Below are 16,560 nucleotides of genomic sequence, written 5' to 3' on the forward strand. Positions count from 1 at the left end.
AGGAGTAACACATTAGATCTCACCATTACCATAAATGTTCCACTTTCCTCATTAGAAGTTTTGATATTCCCCATCAGGCCAGAATCTCCTATAATTTCATCTTTTCTTATGGTTTACCTCTTTTAAATCTATTTTTGCCTTCATCAACATATCCAATTCCTCTAAGCCTGGTGCTTTCTCAGGCCATTACCCCTTACCTGAATTACTCCTTACCTTCTCCAACCTCAACCCAATAGTTGGCCAACTTTGAATATCTTGCTTCCTTGCCCTATCGTTGCTCTTCTCTTGCCCAAGCTTGACCCTGGATTACTACTATCATCCTGTATTACTACTCAAGACCTGCTAAACACAGCTGGAGGAGGTCTCACATCTATATGTACTGAATATGTTAATAATGATGATGATGATAACTTTACATAGCACCTACTTATTTGCCAAGTACTTTACAAATATTATCACATTTTATCTTCACAGAACTCTGGGAAGTAGATACTATTATTATCCCTACTTTACAGCTGAAGAAACTGAGGCAGACAGAGGTTGGGCGACCAACCTTTCTTTTTATATACTCTGCTGGTTCACCTCCTACACCATCCAACTACTCTCAATCTCCTCTGCTATCTCACCATGTCCCTTAAATGTGAATATCCCTAAAGATATCTGTGCTAGGCCCTCTCCTCTCCTCTCTCCTCTCCTCTCCTCTTCTCTCTCTCTCTCCTTGTCTCACTATGTCTCTCTGTCTCTCTCGCTCTGTCTCTCTGTCTCTGTCTTGTCTCTCTCTCTCATACACATACACACATATACACACACACTCACTTCTATGTAGATGACTCCCAGATCAATATAAGCCCCAGCCTCTTTTTACTGACAAATACAGAAGCCTAATTGGCTGCCTCTGAAAGGAATGGGTTGCTCCGCTTCCCCCCACCTGCAAAGATCTTCATGCCAAAGCTAGATGATCATTTGCTGGGTAAGTTATAAAGAAGATTCTAGAGCAGGTATTTATTGATTAGAGTAGATCACCTCTGTCCCTTTACAACTCTGAGACTGTGTGGCTCCATGATACTTCCCCTTTATTAATTTACAGTATAGTGGGAGATAAGGAACACCACAGATAGCTATAATACCCAATATTAGATGCCAAGACATACAAAATGAAGTGCTATGTGTGGCATGAGGGAAAAGGTTGTTAACAACTGGGGAATTAAGGAGTACATCCTGGAGCAAGTGGTGTCTGAGCTGGTCTTTAAGCAACAAGTAAGAAACTCAACAAAGAAAGAGTACTTCAGGAGTAGAGAAAAGCATGCGCAAAACCATGGAGGTTTGAGTGTAGCACACATCTGAAGGAAAAGAATAGTCAGGGACAGCTGAACTACATTTGAAATATGTGATAGCAGCAAAATGAAATGTCTGGAAACAGGATCATAGTTTTAGAGATGGAAGGGGCCTTCCAGGTCATCTAGTCCAATCCTCTCATTTGACAATTGAGGAAGCTACATCCTGAAAGTTCTCTCTGTCTTCAAACATTGAATTTACCCCTTGATGTAAAAAGAGAAATGAACCCGGAGGATTCTGGTTGAAAGGTGCTGCAGTGCAAGGAAAAGAAAGAAGAAGTACTTCAAAGGCAAGAAGAGGGGTGGGAATTAGATAAAGCATCCTGACTTTTCACTTGTTTCCAGTTGCTGTGGTCAGAGTCCAATATGTGCAGGGTTTGGAAGAACATAAGACAGGGGCAGAGGAAAAGGAAGGATTTAGTAGACAGCATAATACAAAAAACAAGAAAGAAATGAGAAAGGAGGAGTTGTTTGTCTTTAAATATAAGGGAAGGAAAGAGATGGTAGAGACCCAGGTCTGAATGAGCAGTCAGATTCAGGCTTTATTTCGAATTCTTTGATAATTTGTTTTATGACAGCAATTGAGTTCGGAATGCCTTCATTTGGATTCCTCCTTAATGAGGGCACTAGTTTTTCCTGCTTTTCCATCTCTATAGGCTTAATGTGTTGGAACACACTTTGGGCTACCACATTCCATTCTCCCCTGGAAGTTCCAAGTGTTCCATCCATTCTTGGAGGACATACAGGATTAGAGCTCATCCTGCATTTTTAAATAATTTTATATGGTGGGGTGGGCAAGAGGAAAGTAGAGTAGTGGCCATAGCATAGGATCCTGGCCATAGATCATTCACACAACTGAAAGCCACAAAGTAGAGAAATGTGGACAGAATGCCCACTGGCATCTTCCTGCCTTCACCCATGTTACCTGCCTCTTATGTACTGCAGGGAAGAAAAATAAATCCCCAACCAAATACCCCTAAACTTCCTTATCGAAAGTAAACCTTTATTTAGTAGATGCAGGCCACTTTGTACAAGTATTTTCCTTACATCATATGAGTAAGCTACAAGATTAATAATTATGTTCTAATGGATTTGTGATCTCATTCATATCAAACCTTAGCACCAATGATGTGGATTATAAGCTAGTCCTGTATGCTAATTCTAGGACATTCTTATCCATGTTCTCCTGTAAGGATGTCACCCAATGTAGAAGGTGCCTTCCACACATTCTCTTGACACTGGTATACCAGTGGAGCCCACAATCTATATTTCTCTGATGACATTTTCACACTTGCAGTGCTATGTTATGCTCTCCTTCTTTGCTCCTGCAAAAAGTTTACAGTAAATAAAAAGCTTGTAAGTAACAATCAGAGACCCCATTGCACTCTTGTGATGGAGATAAATTCAAGTTATCAGAGATGTTTGGGTAAAGACACAGAAGAATATTGTACCTTGTTTCTCTATAGATAGGCACCAGGAGGCAAAGTTGAGGAAAGGACAGACCTTTTCTGGGAAATTCCAGTGTTCCATTAGGAAATGAGTACATCTGATAACTTCAAGCTGAGTCTTCTGCTCTGAGATGCCTGTAAGGCAAAAAGTCCTCTCCATATCTCCCATCTTTTCTGTAACTCAGTCTTCTATTTCCTTTCTCATTTCATTCCTTGTCTAAGGTCTTCTCATTGTTGGAAGCTCTGCTCTGGATTTCCCACTGCTTTCTCACAGTTATCAGACCCTCAAAAGCCATCTCTTCACTTAAATCTCTATTCCCTGATATTTTATAGAAGACATATAGGACTTGGCCAAGCTTTCTCAAACAATCAGAATCTTCCTGTGCAATGTCTGTGAAGATATCACTGACGTTTTTTGTAGTTAATCTAAAGTATTTTATTGATTGATTCATTAAGCTATGTTCTTACCTCCTTTGGTACTTTGAGTGATCTGAGGTAACTTGATTAATTTACTCAACTAACCCTCCCTAGTGCTTTTCCTTCTCCTTCATAATTTTTTGTCTATAATGTGTAGCACCTGTTTCCACCCACCATGAACACCGTTACACTGCTAATATCTCCTCAATAAACTATCTCCATCAGTCTTATACAGGATAACTAGAGCTCTGACTTGTAAAAATGCCTTTTTTCCATGGATTTCTGAGTGTTGCCAGTCTGATTCCCTAAGAAAGTCAAACGATTATATTGAACTATTGCCCTGAAGTACCTCTTCTCAAGTAGCTTACCTTCTAAAAATCAAGCTTATTGAATACACTACAAGCATTATCCCTAGGCCTCATCAAATCAGAGAGATGACTAGAGGCTGTGAGTTTTGTTTTGTCTCTGTTGTAAGAAGAGAAGAGATCATGGTAAGCATATATGAAACACCTACTATGTGCCAGCCACCGTGCTAAACAATTCAGAAATACTATATCATTTGATCCTCACAACAACCCTGTAAGACAGGTACCATTATTATCCCCATTTTATAGTTCAGGAAACCAAGGCAGACAAAACTTAAATGTCTCACCCTGGATCCTACAGCTAGGACAGTGTCTGAGGCTGGATTTTAACTTAGGTCTTCCTGACTCCAGGCTCAGCTCTCTATCCACTGTGTCATCTAGTTTCCCCAGGGAGTCAGCAACTACACAGTAACTCAGGAAGGTAGGATGCAGGGGAGAAGTTGACTACCTAGTGTCGAGGGTCACACACATCCCTACGACTGCAACGTCACCAGTGCTGGCTCCTCTCTAATTCCAGATACTCATCTTATCACCTGACCTTTCCTTATCCCTTTAACCTGGTTACCACTGATAATCACTTTAGTCTGATTAAAGCAGACTGAATAAAAGCTCAATAAAAGGGGAGGTAAGAAAGGGGAGAGAAATAAAAGTATATGGTGTCAGTTAAATCTCCTACATCAGTGGTTTTCAAACAGTTTTTTGCTCAAGGTAAAGAATCTCTGTGAAGAATGTAAGCTGGTTGGTTGGTTGGTTGTTGTCCATCTTAGAAGAGGACCAAAAGGACGTCACCATGATAAAATGAAATTTCGGTATGTCCTTCTGTGGCTGATCAGACCAATACGAGCTCGCAATATTCTACCACAGGTTGGGCACAGATGGTCCATGTGAATATTTGGGGTGGATACCCCAAATTTGCGCATCCTGCATTTCCTTTGTGCTGTCTCAATTCTGCGTTGCTCAAAGAGCACAGCACCCTTTCTGATGTGGGCATGCCATGCTAAGTGGTCGTGGGTCAGTATCTCCCATGCTGCACAGTCAAATCCAAAGTTCTTGAGAGACACCTTGAGAGTGTCCTTGTATTGTTTCTTCTGAAACCACCACATGATCTCCTGCCCCATGAGAGTTCTGCTCCATGCGAGAATGTAAGCACACTGACGTTCAAGTTATAGACACTGTAGGCATACACATGCGCATGTGCATGCACACACACACATAGTTTCTCTTCAATAACAGCACCCATTTTGTTGAATTCTTTGTGAGATCAAGGTCTGACATGTTTTGAAGTTAGTACATACATAATAGGCAAGTTTCACATATCTTGTAAATACTTTCTATACTACCATATGCTAGATAAATAAAATTTATTTTAAAATCATTTTAGAGTTAATATTATTTCTATTATTATCAGCAATAATAGAACATCGAAAATTTCATGGCACACCTAGCAAATGTCAGGGCACACAAGTTAAGAATTATTATCTTACACCTCTAGGAATTGTTCTATGTCCCACATCCCTCTGGGGATAGCCTGGAATCCAGTGCTGGTTTCTCAGTTTCTGTCCTATTCCTTCTCAATGTGCTACTAGTGCTCTTAAGCCTCTATTGTTTCCCAGTAACCTCTAATTTCTTATACCATTTGAAGTCATCTATCTTAACATAACATTATGACATATTTGGTTGTAGAAGAGAGAGAAATCTACCTCCCACAGTTCCAAGGTATAGGGAATTATATTGTAAGAGGGGGAAAAAATGTTACAAAATAATTCAATCCAGCTGAACAAATTTTAAGTATCTACTATGTACAAAGGTACTTGTGCCTTCTGCATGAATCCAGAGGATATAACTATACAGTCAGTGATCTGTGATTTTGTCAAGTGTGGGAGTTTCTTCCAGTAATATAGACCAGCTATGGCATAATAGATAAATTTTGTGTCATTGCCTGAGGCCATGTAGCTCATGGTCACACTTAGAGATATTGTTAGAGATAGGATTTAGATTGTTTCTAACTCTAAGAGCAAGGAATTGTCTACTCTACCACACTGCTACTAAACTCTAAGAACACAAAGGCAAAAATGAAAAACATTTTCCAGCATTATCCACTTTCCAATAGGAAAATTTTTTCCTCTCTTTATGTCTTTTTCATGCTACCTTCTTTCCTTCTTTCTTTTCTTTACTCCCTTCCTCCTTCTCTCTCTCTCTCTCTACTTTCTTCCTTCCCTCCCCTTCCTTCCTTCCTTCGTTCCTTCCTTCCTTCGTTCCTTCCTTCCTTCCTTCCTTCGTTCCTTCCTTCCTTCCTTCGTTCCTTCCTTCCTTCCTTCCTTCCTTTCTTACTTTCTTTCTTACTTTCTTTCTTACTTTCTTTCTTTCTTTCTTTCTTCCTCTTTAAATCCCTACCCTTCTTGTTCCATTGATCACCCTCTATTCCTGGATACTCTATGTTGTGATGAAACCATTGCTAACTTATCATCAACACTCCATATCATGCCCCTGATTATGGGTGCATCCCAAAACTCTCTTGTGGAACCTCTTCTCTGTTATTTATTGTCACACATGGTAACATCATCATTTCCCATGAGTTTAATCAATCATGTCTATACAGAGGACATTCAGACTTACATATCCAGCCCTAGTGCCTTTTAATGACCTCTAGTCTCTCATTTATAATTGAATATTCAAACTGAATTCCTATAAGTACTTCAAACTCAACATGTCCAAACAGAGTTCATTACCTTTGACCCCCAAACCACCATTCTTTCAAATCTCCCCCTTTTTTTTAGGGCATCATTATCCTTCCAGTTGCCCAGGTTTGTACACTAGGTGTTCACCTCTACGCTTCACTCTTTTCCCCCCACACCCCCAGTTAGTTACTAATATTTGTCATTTCTACTTCCACAACCTCTCTCACATCCATCCCCTTCTCCTAATTCCAAGACAACACCCTAGCCCAAATCTTCATCACCTTTGCCTATACTCCAATAACCTCCCAATTGGTTTCTTTGCATAAGCCTCTCCCTGTGCCAATTTATACTCCACCTTTGCACAGCTGCAAAAAGTAATTTTCCGAAGTTGTGATCTGATCATGTCACTTGACTACTCAATAAACTCCAATGGTTCCCTATTGCCTTTAGGATCAAATAGAAACTTCTTTGATTGGCATTTTAAGTACTTGTGCAACCAGACTCCAACCTATGTTCTACACTATTTCCCTTTCCGTATTTTGTAGCCACAGTAGCCTTTTTGCTGTTCCTTACATCCAGCTCCAGCTGTCAGCAGCTTTGAATTGGCTGTCCCTCCTTCCTAAAAGGCATTCTATCTTCAACTCCTCCTCCTCGAATCTCATTTCCTTCAAAACTCAGCTCAAATGCCACCTTCTAGAGGAAGCCTTCATTGATCTAGCACCTTCTCTTCCCCTCAAAAATGATCTTGTATGTGTGTATATATTTTTGTATATACTTAAGTGATAGGAAGTAAGCTTTTCAATGGAAGGAATAACTCACTTATAGCTTTTTATACCCAATGCTTAGCATAATACCTGGCGGTGGTAAGAGACAAATGAATGCTTATTGATTGGTTGATAAATTTCTACCTATCTTTCTTTGTTTCATATTTCTTTGTCTTTTTACTTCTATCTCTCCCTCACTCTCTTCTTTTTCCTTCTCTTATTTTTTCATTGCCTCCCTCCTCTGCGGATTTCACAAATACAGCAGAATTAAATAGTGTCATTTTCATTTTCTGCAGTTCAAGTCTCTGTAGAAGGTAAAATGAAAAAAGAAGGTAATGATAAGTGGAGAGAAGCAAGAGAGAAGATGAAGGAAATGGCAGGAAATCAAGTGAAGCAAAATAATTGAAAAAGAGAATGAGAATATGAAGTATGTAGGACAAAAAAGAAATAAATGAGACAAGGAAATAAAGTGTTGAATTCAAAAAATTGTTCATGAGGCACGATAGTATGGTAGAAAGAACACTTAATGGGATGGCAAGAGACATAGGTCTTTTGCCACAATCTAGCCATATCACCTTAAGCAAGCCATTTAATTACTTTGGATCCTAGTTTCCTCAATGATGGTGGTACTGTGGATATAACACTAGAAATGGCATCAGGTCAGAGTTGTTAACCCCTCCCCGGATGTTAGTGCTCTCTTCCCTCTCAAAATACTCTATTTTAACTAATCTGCAGAAGTGTATCTTCCCCCCACACACACCCAGAAGAATGTAAACTGCTAGGGCACACTCCAGAAGTAGAGGATTGGTGTGGTTCTTTTCTTACTATTGAATGTCTACAACCTAAGTATAGTAGATGCTTTTTTTTAATCAAGTTTCAACTTCCAACTTGTACTTCTACCTCTCACTTGCCCTGTAACCTTAGGCAAGATATTTAAAATTTAAAATTTTAATTTTTTAAAATTTAAATTGTATTTAAAATTTAAAATATATTTAAAAATTATTTAATATCTATAATTAATATTATCCAAAGACCAAAAGGGCTGCTACAGAAGGCTGGCTTTACTCACTGGAGTTTTTCAAGAAGTTGGTCCACCATTTGTAGGGTGAGTTTTAGTCAGGGTCCTTTTCACGAGTATGAGTTGGATGAATGAGTTGGATGAGCTTCTAAATTCGTCACCAGTTATAACTGTACTAGGCTCACAGGGCTGTTGTGAGAGTCAGATAAGAAAATATATATAAAAAATGAACAAACTAACTAAATAACAAAACCTTTATACGATAACAAAAAGCATTCACATAAATGTAAACTAATACTAAATCATCCATGAAATTAGGCTGGGTAATCTATATGTTTCTTCCAAACTACAAAATTACATAGATAGGAAAACTCATTTCAGAGTTCATAGATCATAAGGCCATAGGAAAATGTGCTAAAACTCTATGCCCTCTAATGAATTAAGAAGAGTCTTTGAATATATACATCACCTTGAAACTAAGAATTATCATTTGGTTTAATCCTGCATTAGAAGAGTTGTTGTTGTCCATTCACATCTGACTCTTTATGACCTCATGGATCATACCGTCCATGAGGTTTTCTTGGCAAAGATACTGGAGTGATTCGCTGTTTCCTTCTCTACTTTTTTAAGGCAAACAGAAGTTAAGAGATTTGTCTGGGGTCACACGGCTAACAAGTGTCTGATGCCAAATTTGAATTCTCTTCTTTCTTCATCCTACCCCCTGAGCTGTTTAGCTACCTTTAAAATGATTACCTGTATAGTAAATACAAATGAAAAATAGTGATTATCATATTTGTAATATAAAAGAGTATATTAATGTTCTCTACACACATTAGCAACTGGTATACTTTTGCTCTCCCTAACTGGGTATGGAGAATTATTTTATGTGAATATCAATAATAATTGTCAAACATTATTTTCCATAGGACAAAAGCTTTAGAATTAGACAAAAGCTTTAGAATCTAGCCCCATCAAGAAGCAACTAGATGCTGCAATGGATAGGGTCCTGGACCTGGAGTCAGGAAGACATTTACTAACTGTGTCTCCCTGGGCAAATAACTTTACCTCTGTTTACCTCAGTTTCCTCATCTATAAAATGGGAGTAAAAGGACTCTTGAGGGAAAATTCCATCCACATCCAGAAAAAGAACTATAGAATGAACTGCAGAACGAAGCAGAATATTTTCTCTTATGTCATGTTTTGTTTTGTTTTCTCTCATAGTTTCTCCCATTCATTTTGATTCCTCTATGCAACATGACTAATGTGAAAATGTGGTCAATAAAAATGTATGTGTAGAACCAATATAAGATTGCATGCCATCTCAGAAAAGGAGGGGGAGAAAATCTAAGACTTATGGAACTGATTGTAGAAAATGAAAACAAATTAATTTTTAAAAAATGAATAAAAATAAAATGGGGAGCAATAGTACCACCTACCTCCCAGGGTTGTTGTGAGGATCAAATGAGATATTTGAAAATCCTTAATCTAATGCTTAGCACATAGTAGGCACTTAATAAATGTTTGTTCCCTTTGCCCTTGATTTTATAGATGAAGAAATTGAGGATCAGGAAAGGTTAAATGACTTGCCCAAAGTCACACACAGGTAGCAAGTAGTAGGGTTGAGTTTTGACCACAAAATCCAACACCTTGTCCAATACACCATAAACCATTGTCATTCATTAGTACAAGAGGTACACTAATATTTTTGAAGGTGAAATCATCAATATCCTGAAGGAATGTCCATTGTCATCCATCACACCCCAAATTCAATAATTTTTACCAAAAGTAGTGTCGCTACTCCTCCACAAATAACATAAGCAGATCTAATTCATAGATAAAGTCCTCTCCTCAGTCTTGTTCCTGACATACAGAGGGATACAATGTTGAACTTAGCCTCAGAAAGTCCTGAATACAAATCTTCCCTACTTATAAATTACTGGCTATTTGACCCCAAGCAATTCACTTTTCTCAACCTCAGTATCCTGATCTGTAAAATATATATAAAAATACCTACAGTGCCTACCCCTCAGAGTGTGTTAAGATAAACACAAGAATGTATGTAAGGCACTGTGCAAAACTGAAAGGACTATATAAATGTCAGTCATCATTAACATTAAATTTCTGCCATATTCATCACAAATATGCTTACTGACATTGACACATATTAAATATTTATACATTAATACTAAAATGAATAAGTTTAAGATCAATATACCAACACCAGTGTTATCAGACATAATACCTTGTTCTTTTTCCAGTTATTATTCAGTAAGTTTTGTCAACTATTTTAAATATGTTAACAATTAGAAAAAAGAAAGGAACACATACTGGTGAATAGCTGGTATATTAAGAGAAACTCTACAAGGCACTCACTCAATCAACAAGCATTTATTAATCTCTTACTATATACCACCACGGTGGCAGGTGTCAGGGCTGGGAAAGATAAAAGAGAGACATTTCCTGGCCTATTTCCTCATCAGCTCTAGAAGTGACCCTGTGAAGGATAGTGCATTTCCACAAGTCATAGAGCAGAAAGGCCAATCTGTAGCCAATAGTATTTAATCCTATTATCCTGTGAATGGCCCCTGGTCACATAGCCCTAATTCCAGAATCCTGAGAGTTTACAATTTCTTTGCAGTCAAATTTGTGGATTAAGTAGCTCACCATATATTCAAATCACAGAGGATTGTCAAGAGGGCAAGATAGTTCTGTTACCTGTCTAGTGTTAAGGCATGTGCCTTGGTGGCTCCATCATTCACAAGATAATTTCTTTCAAGTATCTCCATGGAGGCCATGATAAGAGGATTTTTTTAATTTTCTTTCTTCCCCCCAAGCTAACTGTCAGGTTAGGGAAGCCAAACAGAACTAGAATGTTCACAGGCTCTTAAAAAAAAAAAAAGAAAAAAGGTTTCTAAGGCTTAAAATAACAAGCCTCTTACAATAATCTTCTTGGTAGGTCAGCTTCTCTCAGATCTTGCCTAGGTTCATTTGCTCCCTAACAGTGGCTCTTTCCCTACTGAGGACTTATTTTGAATCATCTGAAGACTTATCTTGTCTCTTTCTTTTCTTTTTCCCCATGGTCTGTGATAAGCTCATCTTTTCGCCAGAGGAGAAGAGCCCCAGTGTCCTACAAGTTGCTGACTCAGGGGCTCTGACTCCAAATCACGCATGGAGGAGAAGTGATAAAAGCCGACAGAGATGTGTTGGTGGCAGCAGATCCACTGTGAGCCTGCTTCCCTCTTCTCTTCTCCCTCAGCCTAAAGAGGAAGGACTTTCTCTGGGGTCACTTTTGAGCAAAACAAAGAACTTATTTTTTTTCTTCCCTGGATGTGGCTGGATTTCAAGAGTCTAAGGACATAGGGTTGTTAATCACTGAGACCTGTAACTGGTACAGTTACAAATATGCTGATACAGCATCTTTGAAAATCTTGGCTTGATAGACAAGAGATAGGTAACTTCAGCTCCTACAGAAATGACAACTCTCAGACACCTGTTAGCCTATGGCTAAGGAGAATAAGAGCTTTTGCTGCCAGGGTTTTCTAGTCCCTGACTGCCAAAGAGAATTTTCTTACATGTAAATCTCAGGAAAACCATTGACTGAATGGCAGGTTTTAATTTGCTCTAGTAATATTCCCTTTAGTCTCCCATCTCCTAAGCACTGACATGTCTCCTTGTTGCTAAAGCTCCTTGTATTTGAAAGAAAAGTGGGGCCTGCAAAAAAAAAGATCAGAGTATCACACATCCTTCCAAGGCAAATGTGGTCAGATAGGTGGTAAGGTGAGAGTTAAGCTACACTGGTTCAGACAGGTTTAGGGGTAGCTGATTGCTGAGGGTATTTTCCTCCTAGCAACATTGTCTGGTAACACAAAACAAGATGGCATGAAGTCTAAGGAGGCCACTACAAGCCTGGTTTCATGGCCCTTTGCCCATCCTATTAGCCAGAGGCCATTCAACTCCACACCTACTCATCTCCAGATTTGTTGTGAAAGCAACACCATCTTTGCTTAACATCAATGAGTAGGCAGTGTGATGTCATAGAGAGAGCATTGGTCTTAGAATTAGCAGACCTAGATCCAAGTTGGGGGTCTACCATTCGACCATGAAACAATGATCAATGTCACTCAATCACACTGAATCTATTTCCTTATCTCTAAAATAAGGGATTACTGGTTTTTAAAACATATTGCTGCTAAAAATCCTTCACCCACTTAAAAAAAATATCTTACATTTACACAGGGCTTTCTAGCTTTTTAAAAAACAGTATGGCTTGAGAATTCTTCTAAAATCCTCTTCCCATGGCTCATCCATTTGCTAAGGAGACCTTGTATTCTCAAAGGCTAAACCAGTTGAATATGAGCTATGGCAGGTCCCACCAAGATGGCAAGACTGAAGTAGGGACTCAATAGGGGAGGGTGGGTCTGTTGTCCAAGGGTCAACCTCAGTAGGTTCAGAAAAAGCTTATCACCAGGGTAGTCTCAGAGGGGATAAATTTTCAGCTACAGAAACTCTAGAAGAATACCTCTCAAACTCAAGTGGGGCTGTAATTTGGCAGAGAGAATATCCACAAAAGTGAAATCTTGGAGCCTTGGGGTATGTGTCATCTGTTCCTTTAAGTACATACCTTGGTCACCTGTGTTCCATGCATGTATATCCCTTCCCATGTGTACTCCCAAGCATCTACCACATAAGAATGTACCACACATAACTGCTAAAAAGACCCACTCTTCAATCCTACTTCTGATATTTACCACCAGTGTGACATTGGACAAGCTACTACCTCTCTGGGCCTGTAAAATGAGAGTAATGGACTAAATGGTCACTGAAATCACTTCCAGCAATGAACCTATCTATGAGCTCTTATGAACCCCTTAAGTTCGACAACTGAATCAACAAATAATATGACTTAAGAAGTCTAATCAAACATGCAAAATGAGACATATATATGTATGAAAATATATATTTGAATATGGACAATGCAAAAATTTACTTCACTCGACTATATATATATATATGTGTGTGTATATATATATTTTACAAGCGGTTTTTGGTTTTTATTCCAGTTGTGGGAAGGAAGGTTTGGGAGAGAAAAATAATAACTTTTCTTAATTTAAAAAATCAATTGTAAAAAGAATAAAAGAAAAAGACATTGTTCAAAATAGAGGAATTTTACCAAAAATTAAAAATGATCTTATGAAACACCAAAAAAAAGAAACTTGGTATTGGAGAAAGAATTCTTGACTTGAAGACAAAAGTACTTGGTATGTATCTTAAATCTAACACTTACTTGCTGTGTGGTGCTGGGCAAATCACTTAACTTCCCTGAACATCAATTCCCTTCTCTTTAATATGGGGGGTAATAATACTCTTATGAAAGTGCTTTGTAAACTAATAAGTTCTATGTAAATGGGAACTATTGTTCCAGAAAATAATCAAAGAGCTCTCAGAGCACTTCCAGTCAGAGAATGATTTCCCTGGTTCCCTGTGTAACTCTCCAGCATAGAGAGTCCATTCCTTATCTGTTTTTACAAGCATAAAGGCCTTACTCTCTGGAACACATAAAAGATTTAAACAATATATCTTCCTCCATGTGTGAACCCTCTCTCCCCTATGTCCCATGTCGCTACTCATCATCTAATTGCATTTTAACTTTACTCTTCTGTTTCAAGGAATGACCAGGCCAAGAAGACTGACTCTCAGATGGCCTGCAAACCAAGAAGTGATCTGTCCTTCCCAGAGAAGCTCATGGGGTCCTGATTCTATTGTTAGTAGGATGAAAGCAAAATTCTCACTATACCTTGGCCCTTCTATTTCCACATAATTAGAAGTTTTTCAATAGAGCCAAGAGACAGAAGAACATAGGAAAAAAATTGTGTCTGTACATGGCTATATTTCACAGCTAAGATTATTTGAGAGGGGTTTCTAACAGCTTAAGAGATAGAAATAGAATTCAAATTGATGTAAAAAAAAGTGAAACAAATATCAAAATCAATTCAAAAGAGAAAAATGTAAGAGAGAAAAAATTTCATTTTTTTTTTTATTTTGAAAGTACAAGGTGAGGAATACTTAGCTACCTATCAGAAAATAACCAAATAAACTAGGGTTTAGTCTAGCCTCCTTATCTGTCTCCTCATCTAGCTCCTTATTCAATGCAGTAGACAGACAGCATCTCTTCTGAACCTTAAACAGCTACTCTTTGTCTGGCAAGCCTTGCTTGCCCTTTCACTTTTAACTCTCTTAGGGATAAGGGAGGTAGTTAAAGGTGTTAATATAAAAGAGAATCTCTAACCTCTTTTCCACTCAGTTCTTTAAATGGTGGCAGTGTTTAAGGAGAGAATCCAGCACTGGGGGCAAGACAAAAGGTTATTTTAGTACACAGCCTAGGATAAGGTTTTATAAGCCATTATACCAGCTAGAAAGCCAACAAGTCAGCAGAAGGCTCTAAGCTAAGATTAAATCTATTCTTTTGATTGCCTTTTTCCTAGTGCCAGACAGTTATCTGATTTGGCGTTAGAAAATCCCTCCTTAGCTTTTGTTAAATCCTTGATTGTCATATCCAAAACTCATTCCTTGGACTCTACCCAAAAATCCCCACAGGATCTGAGTGAGGGTCTGCCAGATGAGGCTGTTTTCACTTCACTTTCTGACTTGCATGGAAAAAAAATGTAAATAAAGCTAGAAACAAGAAGGACTAGCTAGGCAAATCCAAAAGGGTGCTATGTTTTACTTCTATTCCTGTGTTTCTTGCTTTCATTATGAATTCCTGGTGGCCACAAAAATCTCTGCTCCTTGTTTAGCATCCTGTCAATCAATTAATCTACAAGTTCTTATTGACTGACAGGAATTATATTAAGTGCTAGGAATACAAATGAAATAATCCCTACTTACCAGGAGTTTACATTCTAATGAAGACATCAGCAAGGACACATATAAATATGTACATATACATATATACATATATATGTGTGCATATATATAGCACAAATATAAGTGAATAAATTAAAAATATATACCAAAGAGTTAAATTCAAGGTGTTATGGAAGGGAGAACATTAGCAGTTGTGGGGGAGGGAATGACAGGAAAATCTTCAAGCATAAGATGATGTTGGAGCTGTGTCTTAAAGAGAAATATGGTTCTGTCCATCAGAAAACACTGGTTTCTCTCTATAGTCAGAACCTAGAGTTACTTTTGCAGAAAATACCTTCCTGCCTTAAAGTCATTGAAAGCAAAATTTGCGCCGATAAACCCAGATGCAAATGGTCAAGCAGATTGCCTCTGCAGGTGCCAGCGCTGATAAAATATTTTCCATCAGTTGACCACAATCTCTTCTCTTGGAAATCCATTAATTTCAACTTTATTCCTTACTATATATATTTGTCCTCACAATTTTCAGGAAAAGGTTATAGTTCTACCTGTGTCCCTTCTGGCCTAATTTGACATGCCCTGCCCACATAGGTGCTAAGGTACTAATCATCTCTAAATCAGCAGAGCATATGCTTAGAGGGCAAAAGGAGATCAAGGGGAAAAATCAGTTCTGTGGTTGACATTTGATTCTGGTAGGCTATTAAGCTGCTCATCCCAGTTTCCTAGGCAACCGCCTTCCACACAATCCTGAATTACAGGTTGTCTTCTCCACCCACTCTCAATCACAGACATGTAGCAACTGAAAGGGGCAAAATGCAATTTATAACAGTTACCACTGGGAATAAATATTCTGTCAACAATATAAACAGCTCTGACACAAATGCAATCACTCAATCTGTTCTCTGACGCTTTCTGATGCCTTCCGTTATTTCTTAATAAGGTCTTGCAAACTATATTATAAGCTAAAACTAATATGTGTACAAAACTAATTTGCACACCTGTCTCCCATGTTGCACAGTCTTTAACTTCTACAGAGAGTGCACACAAGTGTATGTAAAGCTTCTCATCACGTTACCTAAGAGTTTTAATAAATTAGACATTTAAAAGTACAAGGACAAGGAAGAAGATCCCCAGATCTAATAAATGAAGGGAAAGCACAGCCTTGATTAAAAAGTGAAAAAGAATTCTCATCATCAAAGCTATGAGTTATTCTAAGGTCAAATGCCAAACATTTTCTTTCCTAAATCTGTACAGAGAAGCATCTTGGGCATATTAGGGAGAGTGGTGATCTTGTCTTCTGTGGCTTCAAAGCCTGCCTGTGACATGTGCTGGCTGAGTAGTCATGGGCAAAACAGCCAAACAACTTAGCACCCCATGACAGTCTTAGGTGCATCCACTCTACTTCATTGCAGTGACATGCTCTTCACAAATTGATCCATTTAGAGAATGTTATTCCATATTAGGTCCTGACAGAGACACAGTGAAGCCTTCCTATTCTATCACAGTCCCTCGTTCCTTCCTGTTGGAGTCATTGTTTGACCATTTTCAAACTCATAGGACCTAAAGGAACCCCTCCATATTGGTTAATTCAATTCAATGAACAGTTATTAAGCAGTAATTAAACAGTTTGTTAGCTGTTGAGGAAACAAAGGAATTACTTTTAAAGACATTACAT

At 38.3% G+C, this 16,560-nt stretch overlaps 1 protein-coding gene across 1 annotated transcript in view; it reads right to left on the minus strand.

Moving 5' to 3' along the window:
- The window catches only part of SLC30A8 (solute carrier family 30 member 8), a 126,398-nt gene that overhangs the window by 27,844 nt on the left and 81,994 nt on the right, over positions 1-16,560 (minus strand).

The sequence above is a fragment of the Notamacropus eugenii genome, chromosome 4 (assembly GCF_028372415.1).
Source record: "Notamacropus eugenii isolate mMacEug1 chromosome 4, mMacEug1.pri_v2, whole genome shotgun sequence".
In the NCBI taxonomy this organism is placed as follows: Eukaryota; Metazoa; Chordata; class Mammalia; order Diprotodontia; family Macropodidae; genus Notamacropus; species Notamacropus eugenii.